The sequence below is a fragment of the Heloderma suspectum genome, chromosome 4 (assembly GCF_057233095.1).
Source record: "Heloderma suspectum isolate Gila_16-S chromosome 4, 16-S_ref, whole genome shotgun sequence".
NCBI classification, from domain to species: Eukaryota; Metazoa; Chordata; class Lepidosauria; order Squamata; family Helodermatidae; genus Heloderma; species Heloderma suspectum.
The window spans coordinates 76,525,899-76,539,628 of record NC_139461.1 but is presented as its reverse complement, the minus strand read 5'-3'; the positions used below and the strand labels follow the sequence as shown (position 1 = coordinate 76,539,628).

The window sequence follows — 13,730 nt, the reverse complement described above, 5'->3', positions numbered from 1 at the left end:
AGCACTGAAAATGGGGTCGGGGGGAGACAAACAGAGCAAGTGCACCAAAAGGGGGGGGGGACAATATCTCCCCCTTAGCAATGTGATCCTCTCACTTGTACACGTGAAACTGACACTTTTCAGTGTCCTCCACCTTTGCAACACTTTCCTGAGTCTCCAGCTAGTCTAGAAATGGGAGTTATTAACTCCCCCACCCTTTTCGTGGGGTGAAAAAACAGCTCCTTTTTGGAACAGTTACTGCTGAGGTTACTGCACTTCAGCAGATGTGCAGAAATCTCCCTGACAGTTTAAAAAAATGAGAAGGCAGCTGCATGGGATGAATAGGGCCCCATTGGGTGGGTGGGTGTGAATACTGCTGGTGCCGGCACCCCATTTGCTCTGTCCTATTCAGCCACCCCCTAAGGTTGTTGTTTTTTAATTGTTGGGAATATTTGTGCAAATTTAACAGCTAGAAAGTAAATGGAGGGGAAATTTGCTCAAATTTAAGGGCTAGGAAATACATAGAAGGGAAATTTGTGCACCTGGAATAACTGCTGTGAAAGGGAGCCATGAAAAGGGGGAAGCCAATATCTCCCCTTTCTGGACTTGCTGGAGATTCAGGGAAGTGTTGAATGAGAAGAGGACATTGAGAAGTGTTCAGCACTTAACACTTAAGTTCAACACTTAAAAGCAAGAGGATTACATTGCCAAGTCAGAGATCTTGACCCCCCCCTTTGGTGCATTTACTCCATTCGCCGTTCTCCCCCCATTTTCAGTGCTTCTGAATGGTGCTACTGGGCCCCTCCTTTCTCTTACTATTATTCCCTCCCAGGTCCTTCATAACTGCACAAATTAGCTTGTATGCCACCTCATGTTGTCAATTTCCTTGTATGTTATGGACTCCCCTTTGGGCTTTCCCTTTGACAGCTGAAACTTACAAGGGAATTAACCAGGCAAGACTACACGTATCAGACAGCCGAATCTGCATTCCTGAGCACTTGTGAAAGAATGTGTGTGGGGGGGATTATGAACATATTTGCATACTCCCGAAGTATCAACAATGAAGAAAAAAAAAGGTCGGGAATGAAAATGGGTAGCGATCAAAGTGGAAAAAGGGGTAGGGTGAGGAGACAAGACAGGGTCTACCACAAAGGTGCTTGGAATACGTGCCAGATCCAGCTGGAGGACTGAGGCTGAAGGAGAGGGAGAACAAGCCACAGCCAGCCCTATCATCTGTCAGGTGTACTGTGAATTGTTATGCGAACAACCAACCCACTATGGCTTATTCGCAGGATGGCTTAGCATGACATGAGAACCTGCCCATTGGCTCTTGCTGAAGTGCACAACAACCATAAAGCACTGAAGTTATAGAATTGTAATACATACATAAATAAATCCTCCTGATTCTCACACACATAAGTTTGAGAATGTCTGCATCCTAAAACCTACTCCATCGTATTGTTCTTAGTCATTCATAGGAAACGAGATTATAGAAATGATCCCTGAAAGTATAGTCTTCACCACATAGTTTTAACTCTGTTCAGAAGGAGCTGACCAACAACCAGACAGATACTTCACCTCATGCCTGCAGCAGCACAGATTGAAATGAACCCACCCTCCGGCACAGAGAAAAGATTTCACCAATGGGCTGAACTACCCAGTGGGGTAAGACATCATTGTTCCTATGGGAAACTAAGAGCAGCTTGCCCAAGCATACCCAGAGAATTCATAACAAAGCTGGGAATTGAATCGAGTTGCGATTCTCATTCTATACAATGAGACACCACTCACTCTCTAGACAAAATCTGTCAGCCTGATTGTTTGATGCAGACCATCAGGCCTTTCCTCTAGTGCTTATGCATAAAGAAGGAAATTAGCACATTAATTACAGTGTACATTAATATTGCAATCCATTTGGTTGACGAACTATGTGCTACAACCTTTAACACAAAGATAAACAACAAAGGGCTAAAGAGTCTAAGAACTACCAGTTGGGGAATAGGTCTGGTTCCACCAAGTCAGTTATGGACAAACTTACTTTAATTCAACCAAATACTTTTCTAAAACAGAGGCAGCCCAATTTTATGCATATTTATATAAAAGTAGTCCTCACTTGTGTTCAATGGAGCTTGCTCCCAAGCAATTATGCATATGATAGCAGCCCAAAGGTTATCACATGTTTCTTTTTGCTATATGCAGTGCTCCAGTCTAGCAACAGCAAAGGTGATCACTTATGGCACAGACCTGCAAGGGTAACTAGAAACATGTTTCAGGAAGTGAGTGGAAATAAGATCTTAAAGGCTTCAGGATGATCTGATATACATTTATTTATTCAGTTACATTTGTCAAGTGTAATTAAAGAGCCCTATATTCCGTTACCCCTTCATGGATCACTGCCTTGTTGTGGTGAAGGGGCTTGCGTAACTCAGTGAAGCCATAAGCTATGCCGTGCAGGGCCACCCAAGACGGACAGGTCATGGCAGAGAGTTCTGACAAAATGTGGTCCACTGGAGAAGGAAATGGCAACCCACTCCAGTATTCTTGCCAAGAAAACCCCATGGAATGTATCACAAGGCTAAAAGATATGACGCCGGAAGATGAGCCCCTCAGGTCGGAAGGTGTCCAATATGCTACTGGGGAAGAGCAGAGGGTATTTCCAAGTAGCGCCAGAAAGAGTGAAGCGGCTGGGCCAAACCCGAAAGGACACTTAGCTGTGGATGTGTCTGGCGGTGAAAAGAAAATCCGATGCTGTAAAGAACAATATTGTTTAGGAACCTGGAATGTCAGATCAATGAATCAAGGTAAGCTGGAGGTGGTCAAACATGAGATGGCAAGATTGAACGTTGACATCTTGGGAATCAGCGAACTAAAATGGACAGGCATGGGCGAATTTAATTCAGGTGACCATCATATCTACTATTGTGGGCAAGAATCCCTTCGAAGAAATGGAGTAGCACTCATAGTCAACAAAAGGGTGGGAAAAGCAGTACTGGGGTACAATCTTAAAAATGATAGAATGATCTCAGTACGAATCCAAGGCAAACCATTCAACATCACAGTAATTCAAGTCTATGCCCCAACCACTGAGGCCGAAGAAGCTGAGGTTGATCGGTTCTATGAAGACCTACAACACCTTCTAGAACTAACACCAAAAAAAGATGTCCTCTTTATCATAGGGGATTGGAATGCTAAAGTAGGAAGTCAAGAAATCACCGGGATAACAGGCAGGCATGGCCTTGGTGTACAAAATGAAGCAGGACAAAAGCTAATAGAGTTTTGCCAAGAGAACATGCTGATCATAGCAAACACTCTTTTCCAACAGCACAAGAGGCGACTCTACACATGGACGTCACCAGATGGTCAATATCGAAATCAGATTGATTATGTCCTTTGCAGCCAAAGATGGAGAAGCTCTATACAGTCAGTCAAAACAAGACCTGGAGCTGCCTGTGGCTCAGATCATGAGCTGCTTCTTGCAAAATTTCGGCTTAAATTGAAGAACGTCGGGAAAACCACTAAACCGTTCAGGTATGACCTAAATCATACCCCTGATGAATATACAGTGGAGGTGAGAAATAGATTTCAGGGATTAGACCTGATAGACAGAGTGCCTGAGGAACTATGGACGGAGGTCCGTCACATTGTTCAGGAGGCAGCAACGAAATCCATCCCAAAGAAAAAGAAATGCAAGAAAGCCAAGTGGCTGTCTGATGAGGCTTTACAAGTAGCTCACGAAAGAAGGGAAGTGAAAAGCAAGGGAGAAAGGGGAAGATATACCCAACTGAATGCAGAGTTCCAGAGAATAGCAAGGAGAGACAAGAAGGCCTTCTTAAATGAACAATGCAAAGAAATCGAGGAAAACAACAGAATGGGAAAGACTAGAGATCTCTTCAAGGAAACTGGAGATCTCAAGGGAAAGTTTTGTGCAAAGACGGGCATGATAAAGGACAAAGAAGGCAGGGACCTCACAGAAGCAGATGAGATTAAGAAGAGGTGGCAAGAATACACAGAAGAACTATACAGGAAAGATCTGAATGTCCCTGATAGCCATGATAGTGCGGTCACTGAACTTGAGCAGGACATCCTCGAGAGTGAAGTCAAGTGGGCCTTAGGAAGCATTAGTAACAACAAAGCTAGCGGAGATGACAGTATTCCAGCTGAGCTATTTAAAATCCTAAAAGATGATGCTGTTAAAGTGCTGCATTCAATGTGCCAACAAATCTGGAACACTCAACAGTGGCCACAAGACTGGAAAAGGTCAGTTTACATTCCAATTCCAAAGAAGGGCAATGCCAAAGAGTGTTCAAACTACCGCACCATTGCGCTCATTTCACATGCCAACAAGGTGATGCTCAAAATCCTACAAGCTAGGCTTCAGCAGTATGCGAACGGAGAACTACCGGTAGTACAAGCTGGGTTTAGAAGAGGCAGAGGAACTCGAGATCAAATCGCCAACATTCGCTGCATCATGGAGAAAGCAAGAGAATTCCAGAAAAACGTCTATTTCTGCTTCATTGACTACGCTAAAGCCTTTGATTGTGCGGATCACAACAAACTGTGGCAAATTCTTAAAGTGATGGGAGTACCAGACCACCTTACCTGTCTCCTGAGAAACCTGTACTAGGGTCAAGAAGCAACAGTAAGAACCAGACATGGAACAAACGATTGGTTCAAAATTGGGAAAGGAGTATGACAAGGCTGCATATTGTCACCCTGCTTATTTAACTTATATGCAGAGTACATCATGAGAAATGCCAGGTTGGATGAATCAGAGGTCGGAATTAAGATTGCCGGGAGAATTATCAACAACCTCCGATATGCAGACGATACCACCCTAATGGCAGAAAGCGAAGAGGATCTCAAGAGCCTCTTGTTGAGGGTGAAAGAGGAGAGTGCAAAAGCTGGTTTGAAACTCAACATTAACAAAACTAAGATCATGTCATCTGGCCCTATCACTTCCTGGCATATAGAAGGGGAAGAAATGGAAGCAGTGACAGATTTTACTTTCTTGGGCTCCAAGATCACCGCAGACGGTGACTGTAGCCATGAAATTAAAAGACGCTTGCTCCTTGGGAGGAAAACTATGGCAAACCTAGACAGCATAGTAAGAAGCAGAGACATCACCTTGCCGACAAAGGTCCGTCTAATCAAAGCTATGGTTTTCCCAGTAGTAATGTATGGCTGTGAGAGCTGGACTATAAGGAAGGCTGAGCGCCGAAGAATTGATGCTTTCGAACTGTGGTGCTGGAGAAGACTCTTACGAGTGCCCTGGACTGCAAGGAGGTCAAATCAGTCCATCCTAAAGGAAATCAACCCTGAGTGCTCACTGGAAGGACAGATAATGAAGCTGAAGCTCCAATATTTTGGCCACCTAATGCGAAGAGAAAACTCCCTGGAAAAGACCCTGATGCTGGGAAAGACTGAAGGCAAAAGGAGAAGGGGACGGCAGAGGATGAGATGGCTAGATAGCATCACGGATGCAATGAATATGAACTTGAGCACGCTCCGGGAGAGAGCGCAGGACAGGAAGGCCTGGTGTGCTGTGGTCCATGGGGTCACGAAGAGTCGGACACGACTGAACGACTGAACAACAACAACATATTCCGTTAGCATTTGTTACTGTAAGTCTTCAAATGTCATACCTTTTGGGTATTTCAAGTGATGGGGTGTCACCCAATAATATCAGAGTAGAAAGCATATATTTTAAAGTACAACGTACAATAAGAAATGACAAAAGGATTCAGATCACATCACACAGAATGTGGCACTGTTCCTAGCTTCTATTCAAATGCTATTGCCATCAATTTAAACCTAAGAATGTAACAAGAGCCACGCTGGATCAGAACGAAGGTCTATCTAGTCCAGGCTTCTCATCACAGAGTAGCCAGATGCCCCGAAGGCAAAATCCACAAGCAGAACATGAATACAATAGCACCCTCCAGCTTGTGTTCCCCAACTATGGGGTATACAGAGGCACATTGTCTCTGATGCTGTTGTTCAGTCGTTCAGTCATGTCCGACTCTTCGTGACCCCATGGACCCCAGGCCTTCCTGTCCTGCGCTCTCTCCCGGAGTGTGCTCAAGTTCATATTCATTGCATCCGTGATGCTATCTAGCCATCTCATCCTCTGCCGTCCCCTTCTCCTTTTGCCTTCAGTCTTTCCCAGCATCATTGTCTCTGATACTGGAAATATTATATATAGCTAACATGCCTGGTAGCCACTGATAATCTCATCGTCCATGAATTTGTTTAATCCCCTTTTAAACCCATCCAAGTTGGTGGCCATCACTACATTTTGGGGGTAGTGAATTCTATTTGTTAGTTCCTGGAAATAATAATTTTGTGAGGGGATAAGCCACATGTGGGCAACCCACATGGGCTGCATGCAGCCTTCAGCCACTCTCTATGCAGCCTGCAGAATCCCTAGGGTACCCCACCCTCTTTTCCCTGCTGTCCAACTGATTAGCCACCACTTAGGAGGTGGGGAACAGATCACTGTTTCCCCCTGCTATGAAAATGGCTGGTGTGTGTGTGTGTGTGTGTGACAGAGAGATAGAGATTAAGAGTTTATCCCTCCTCCCAGCAATTCTCACCAAGACTGCTGTGTTTTCTGCTGCTATTAGCAGTGAGGAAACTATGATCCTGATGAGGACCCCTCTCCCTTTTCCCCAGTGAGCCTGATGAAAATAGCTTGGGGGCAAGGAGAGGGTGTCTGTGTGTGTGTGTGTGTGTGTGTGTGTGTGTATAGCCATTTGTGTGGTTGCGCAAATAGGTGCATGTGCAGGCGTGCATGCATCTGTGAGCAGGGGTGCAGTCCAAGTCACCACCCATTGCTGCATGCAGCCCTCAGGGACAAAAAGGATGTCCTCCTCTGTGATATCTTCACCCATGGTGCTCTTGCAAGGTGCTTGCAGAAGAGATACAGTTGGAAACTGCATTCACTTATGTGCAGTTGGTAATAAACTGACATTGCTTCCAAGTGGCTAAGAAGCCAGATCCAGCCTTCAAGCACCTGCATTTCTCCACTGCAAGAAATCCATAGAAAGCCATTTTATAACCACCATGAATACAACAGGGCTTCCATACCAAACAACTACATGGGAATTGCCCAACATAAGAATCTTAATAGCTCCCACTGGGTGGTATCACACAGTCCAAAAAGTAGGTATGTGAGCCATGAGAAGTCACTGGCATGCACACATTCTAGGAATTACCTACATTTTCAAGAACACTGATACTCTTTGGACACTTAATTTTCTTGCAATGCAATATATCCATGCACACTACAGTAACACTACTCATTGGTGTTAGCCTTTTATTTAAACAAATTATTAACACTGTAACTAGATCTGGAAATGTAAGAGCAAACATCCACCTATCTGACACTCTAGAAAAATAGAAAGCTCATGGGTTATGCATTGAAGGGCACACAACCCAAAAGGCATAACTGGAGCCAAGGTTGTGCTAGCTGCCTCTGAACCTCCAAAAATACTAAGCCTCAGAGGTTTCCCCCTCTGTCTTTCAGCTAGCTGTAGTCTTGCGTAAGTTCACATTAGATGGCCTGAAAACCCAATATGAACTATTTGGGATGAGGGTGGGAAACTGTCTGGGGGTGGAGGGCCACGTGACACCCCCACCAAGCCATCCATGGGCCAAATGACATCACGGGCATGCCCACACACCAACATCATTTGGTCTCCAGCTGAAGCACCAGCTGGAACCCACATGTAAGAAAGCCAAGGCACTAGCTGAAGGACCATTCTGCCAGCTGGTGTTCAGTTTGGGACCCAGCTTCCAATCTAGGGAAAGTCTGCACGCAGGTCCCAAGTGAGGCACTGGCTGGAGAAGTGCTCCTGGAGAAGCTTTGCCCTGCCTCCCACCTTCCCCCATTGGGGAGGACACAAGGGTGGGATGTAATCTCCAGCCAGTGATTGGAGATATCAGCAGGGATTCCCCTCCCTGCTAGACTTCAGGCGTGGGGGAAGGACAGGTCGCACTCACCCGAGGTTGCACAAGCTGGAAGCTCCCAATCCCTGATTTAGGAACTTACTGGGTTCAAGATAACAACATTATGCAATCACAATGTTGTACCTTCAGTCATTGACTTGTCATGTATTGACCTCTTTGACCTAGGACCAAACAATATGTTATGTGGAAGATCTGCCAATGGGTCTTCCCCCTTCCCATTTATATATTCATGGACTGAAATGCAGCCATGGAGGGCTGCCAATTTGCTCAAAGCAACAGCATAGGACGGTGGGGGGAAATCTAGGTCACACACACCACAGGTTGCTGTTTGTTGAAAAATGTGCAAATAAAAAAAGCACTGGGGTGGGAGGTAGACTGGAAAAGTGGCACAATGGAAAGGTTACATGCTCCTTCCACATGCTGCTGCAACAAGCAGATATGAATCTGCCAGTGGCTGCTGTTCAGTTTTTTAAGAGGGAGGTCCAGCAACAGCTCTCTCACATAATATGTAATTTGGTCCTTGGGCCTATTCAGCAAAAAAAGAGAGAAGAAAACAAAAAAAGTAGCATTTTCCCAAATATTTTAATATAGGCATTTTAAATATATGCTGGAGATGCAATAGTTCAGAGGGAACTCTGGTGTATAAAATACAGAAGTGTCCTGTTATTGAAGTCTTTTAGAGCAATGTCGTCGGCAGACTTTCGTCATCATTAGGGCTAGAGCCTTCTTTTAGGGAGCAATCCTATGCATGTTTAGACAGAAAAAAACCCTACAAGTCCCAGCATTTCCCAGCCAGCATGGATTGTGACCTTAGTCACATAACACCGGTGTATATCCCCACATTCTGGAAACTTCCCAAACCTATCACCTACTGGAATGCCAGCATCACCTGTAGCAAAGCTTTTTATTTTACTGTTATCATGTTCTGTGTATATATCTGAAAACTGGGTTGAAGACCTTTTTATCTATTGAAGAACAAAAAAAAATGTTACAGAAGAGTGACATCAGAGAAGTTCAATACAATTTGGCTGCCTTTTCTACCACTGTTCTTTAATTGAATGTTAATCTTACTCAAATCTCACCCATATGACAAAGGCCCTCTCTTCCGACTGCTTTGTTTCATTTATTTCCTCTAATTTTACATTTCCTAATGTTAAATGTTTTTATCCTTTTCAAAATTAATTGCAATTAATTAGGGAGTGGTAACTGGGTTGGGGAATCAGGAAAGGAAGGTTTGATAAGTCAGGAGAACTCAAAACTGTCCTCTTCTTGATTCAAGGCAGAATCAAGAAAATCACAGGAGCATACTTTCTTCTCCCACCTACAGCCCCAGGCACCTCTCCAAAATCTGCTCCAGAGGGCCCCCAACTCCTGGAACAGATGTTTGGAGGGAGGGACACACACAAGGATGCAGGAGGGAGGAGGAATCATCCCCTCTCCATTTGTCTCTTGGACATTCCACAGTAGGGAGGACTAATTGGATACAACCCTCTGCTTGTACTACTGAAGTCTTTGTTAAGCCCTTGTTAACTATTCAACAGCCCTGTTTACACCGATGTTCTGGGGAAACACCAGCGTAACTGAAATGCTTGTGGTCTGGGCTACCCTTTTCTTTACAGTGCTTAATAAAACACCTTCCATGACTCCAAGAGGCTTTCCAGAATACATTCTAGGGCTGCCTTTCTCTAGTGTTGAGTAGTGAAACCCTGGTCTTATGTCCAATCAGTGATAAGAGGGGTTTCACTACTCAGTGCTAGGTAGAGGCAGCCCTTCTCTAGTGCTAAGGAGTTCCTTTCTCCATCCACAGAGAGGCATGGAGAAAAGGGCCCCTATGATATCAGGAGCAGGGCTTCAGGAAGGAGGGGTCATCCGCTGATGTTACCTGGGCCTTGAGGAGTGACCAGAAAGCACATCTGCCCCCTAGGGCCGGAACAGATCCCTACCCAAGTCAAATAAGATTTTCATTTTTTTTTAAAGTTGCTGGCAGCAAGAGGGGTCATCAGACTTTAAGATACCTATCTCTCTGCCCTGGGGAGTGGAGTAGGTGCCCTCTTCAGAAGTTTTCTTCTCAGGTGTTCAAACAAAGAAAGGGGGGGGGAGAGGGGCTGCATGCATTAGCCCCACCCCTTTTATTATTATTTATTATTAAATTTATTAATCGCCCATCTGGCTGGTCACCCAGCCACTCTGGGCGATGTACAGCGGATAATAAAATTCTACAATAAAAACGTTTTCTAAAATACCCTAGCCCACCCCAAACGCCTGCCTGAACAGCCATGTTTTTAATGCATGGCGGAAGCTCATTAAAGCTTCCTAATGCTTCATTAAAGCTTCCTCACCCCTAATGCCCCTGTCAGCTCTGGCCGGCCCCAGACTTCAAGCATTGAGGTCAAAGTTCTGAAGAGGATTCTTCACAAGTTCAGAGCAATGCACAACGAATCCTCCTTCAGAACTTTGTTCTCAAAGTGCAAAGGTGAGGGGGTGGCACCAGCGGTGATAGCAACTGGGGGCAGGCTGAGTACATGCAGCCCATGCCCCTTCCACATGCTTCAGTGCATGAGAGAAAAGACTCTGAAGAGTCTTTAGTGGACTTACTTCTGCCTAAATATGCACAGGCTTCCACTGTCTCCAAGGAAATCCGACTCAGACTTCCTTAGGAGTAAGTCCCATTGAACTCAGTGATGCTTACTACTGAGTAGATATGAATAAGACTTCACTGTCAGACACTTTCTAAAACAGGGACACTGCTTGATAGTGAAGAAGCAGCAACAAAACACTTGATTAAAGAAATCTTAGATGATAACTGTATGAGTTTTAATAAATTAGATTTGTATACATTTATATACGAAGAGTCCTTTTAAAGATTAAGGTCACAATCTTATGCATTTTTAGACAGAAAAAAAATCATAGAACAGAGTTCTTCATACATAGGAAGAGGTATTCCCACTTGCAAGAATGAAGGGGAGATGCCTCTTGCACCTGCGGTTCTTAAATATTGATTTTTTTAAAAAAAAATTGTTATGAGTTGCCCAACAAAGGACAACTTTTTAGTCAAAAGCTTGATTAACCAATCTATTATTAAGGGAACAATTGTTCATTTTCCTGGATCCAAGCTCCAAGACAGGGCTCTGGGCTTGGAACCAGGAAACCGCGCTCCCCTCCCTTCCACCATCATAGCCAGCATGGAGAGAACTGTGCTGGCTACCTGTCCACACTTGGCAAATGGAGCACAGAGACCCTGGGTGGGGGAAGAGAAGGGAGCATTCTTGCGGGCAGGAAGGGGGGGAGGAGGCCAGGCATCTGGCTTACACCTTTTCCTATCCCCGCCTCAGCCCCTGCCCTCCCCCTCCCTGAAGTCTCTGCTAGATGGGCAGAATCACCCATCTAACTAAAATGTAGCACAAAATGTTTTGCACTGGATACATGTAAGCCTCTGAGTTCGGATTGCATCCTAAATTAATCAAAGGTTGCAACCTTAGTCAGGATCATACATAATTTAAAACGCAAACCGAAACAAAAAACAAGCGGCATAAGAAAACAAATTCTTCATATGTGTTTCAGCCACAGTTTTCACAAGGATGAGTCTTTTAACACCTTAAAGACTAACGGTTATCTGATAAAGTGGCCTTCATTCCACAAAAGGATTCTTGTTTTTGCTGCAACAGACTGAGATGGCTACCCTTCTGGAAAATGTGGACATTTACTTACAACGCAATCTGACGCATGTCTACTCAGAAGGTAAGTGGGTATAGAATTGCAGTCTTAAGCAACCCATTCTGTGGAAATAAAGTTAAGCTCTATTTCAAGCAGCTGTCATATGGAAGTCTATTTTCAAAATAAAGTTAGCAAACCTTTTCAAGCATATAAATATCTGAAAAAGAGGTAGTCAAAGTGACTTGCATTCTCTCAAAATCAGGATTCTTCCAGTTCCTATCTATGGAAAGAAAACAATCTTGACAGTGTTTCAGGAAGCCTTTGCTTTGATCACTTATGCCCACACAAGAGTAACAACATTTTGCTTTGAAACCAAACATTTCAGTTTGTTGTGAAACACAGTGACATTTCCCCAAGGATCACTTTTAAAAAAGTAGAATGACAGAACACAGCTTAACTTCAAGGGCTTTTATACTCAGTGCTGAAGAACTTAAAAAGCAAACTGCTTTTTTTTTTTTTTTTTAGTTTTCTTGCAATGCTTTAGTCATTCTTCCTGCAAAACCATAATAGATATTATGCACATACCCAGAATATGTGGAGGTAATGCATAATTTGCATTTATCAAAGACCCCTGCTACATTTCCACTGATGTCTGTGGACTCGGGAGTCAGATTTAAATCCACAAACCAAGGACTTCAAGTGTCAACCATCACCACAAGAGTTTTGTGTTTAAAGAGATGGGTTGGGCCCATGAAAGTACTTTTCCAATGCAGACAAACTTTAAAACAAATCTTAAATGTAAACACAGACTCCGTACATGTCTTGGGGAACATAACAATTAATGCCTCCCCTAAAATACTTTATTTTAAAAAAGGCTCATACTACACAATACAGAAATAAGACTGATGGGATCATACTGATGACAAGAGATCCTGACGCCCTTCTAGCAGAACTGCAGGGCAAAAGTTACAAGACTGTAAGGAACCTGAAGATCACCTAGCCCACTTCTTCAACAGCACACCTAGACTCTTCAATGCCCAAACATTTGCAGGAAAGTACAGCACATTTCCAGTATTCAGCACACTTCAGAAACGTTACAAAACGAACCTGTACACTGGGCCACTATTATTATTGCCACAGTGCAGATGGGAGGCTCAGAAGTATCTCGCCCAAAATGAGGACTCCCCAGCTCACACGCTTGGCCACTATGGGATCAGCCCCTAAGACACAGGAAAGGGCTCCCCTCCCCCACATTGCCCTTGACAGGTGCAACCCCTGTTGAACCTCTGCTCACGACGCAGCTCCTAGAGGCGCAGAATCTCTACAGCACCCTAAACCACACAGAGGAAGGCAGCTGGTGGGCCAAAGACCCGCGTGCCGGCCGTGGAGAGAGTACTGGCCTTGATCACGCTCGAGCGGGCGGGCCGGAAGAGTTCCTAAGAAAGGCTTCAGGAGAAGGCAGCCCACATGGCTCAAGCGAGTCCAGGCAGGCAAGGGCGGAGCATGGGCTCCGGCTGCTCCTCCTGGGAAGTCGTCGCCACGCTGGACGGCCCAGCCTGTTCCCCGGCCGGGCGGCGGCTTTATTCTCCCCCGCGCCGCAGACAGTCGCCCGCCCGAAGCGGCCGCCAGGTGTGCGTTCAAATCACGCCTGATCCTGGCCGCGGCTGCGACCTGCGATTAACTGAGGATGCAGCCCTACGGGCTTGCGCCCTGGTCCCGCCAGGTCAGCCTCGAAAGCGGGGCCGGCGCGGGAGCCACCGAGTCCCGGCGCGCGGCGGACGAGGCCAGGGAGGAGGGCTGCCCGCTGCGCCCGGAGAGCGCCACTCACCTGGCGCGCCAGCCCGACGACTCTCGCCGCGGAGCGGCACCGGCGGCGATTCCCGGGCTCTGCCTCCGTCGCCCCGCCCCGCCCCGCCCCAGCTCCCCGACCGCCCCTAGCCCGCTCCCTCGGCCGCTCTCCGCGCGGCGGGAGGCGCCCTCCGCTCTCGCCTCGCTGGGGCGCTTCTCCGCGCAGCGGCCGAGGCGGGGCGCGGCGCGGCGCGGCGCGGCTCGGCTCCCGCTCCACCCAAGTCCAAGGCGACCGTCTCTTGGGCCGCCGCCGCCTCACTCGTTGAAGCCGTCGAAGCGGC

At 45.9% G+C, this 13,730-nt stretch overlaps 1 protein-coding gene across 1 annotated transcript in view; it reads right to left on the bottom strand.

Moving 5' to 3' along the window:
- CHST9 (carbohydrate sulfotransferase 9) overlaps nucleotides 1-13,525 on the bottom strand; it is a 109,216-nt gene extending 95,691 nt beyond the window's left edge. The window contains exon 1 of the mRNA XM_084849635.1: nucleotides 13,430-13,525. The gene's annotated coding sequence lies outside the window, so the exon portion shown is untranslated. The remainder of the gene's footprint in view (nucleotides 1-13,429) is intronic.
- Between the last annotated feature and the right edge of the window lie 205 nt (nucleotides 13,526-13,730).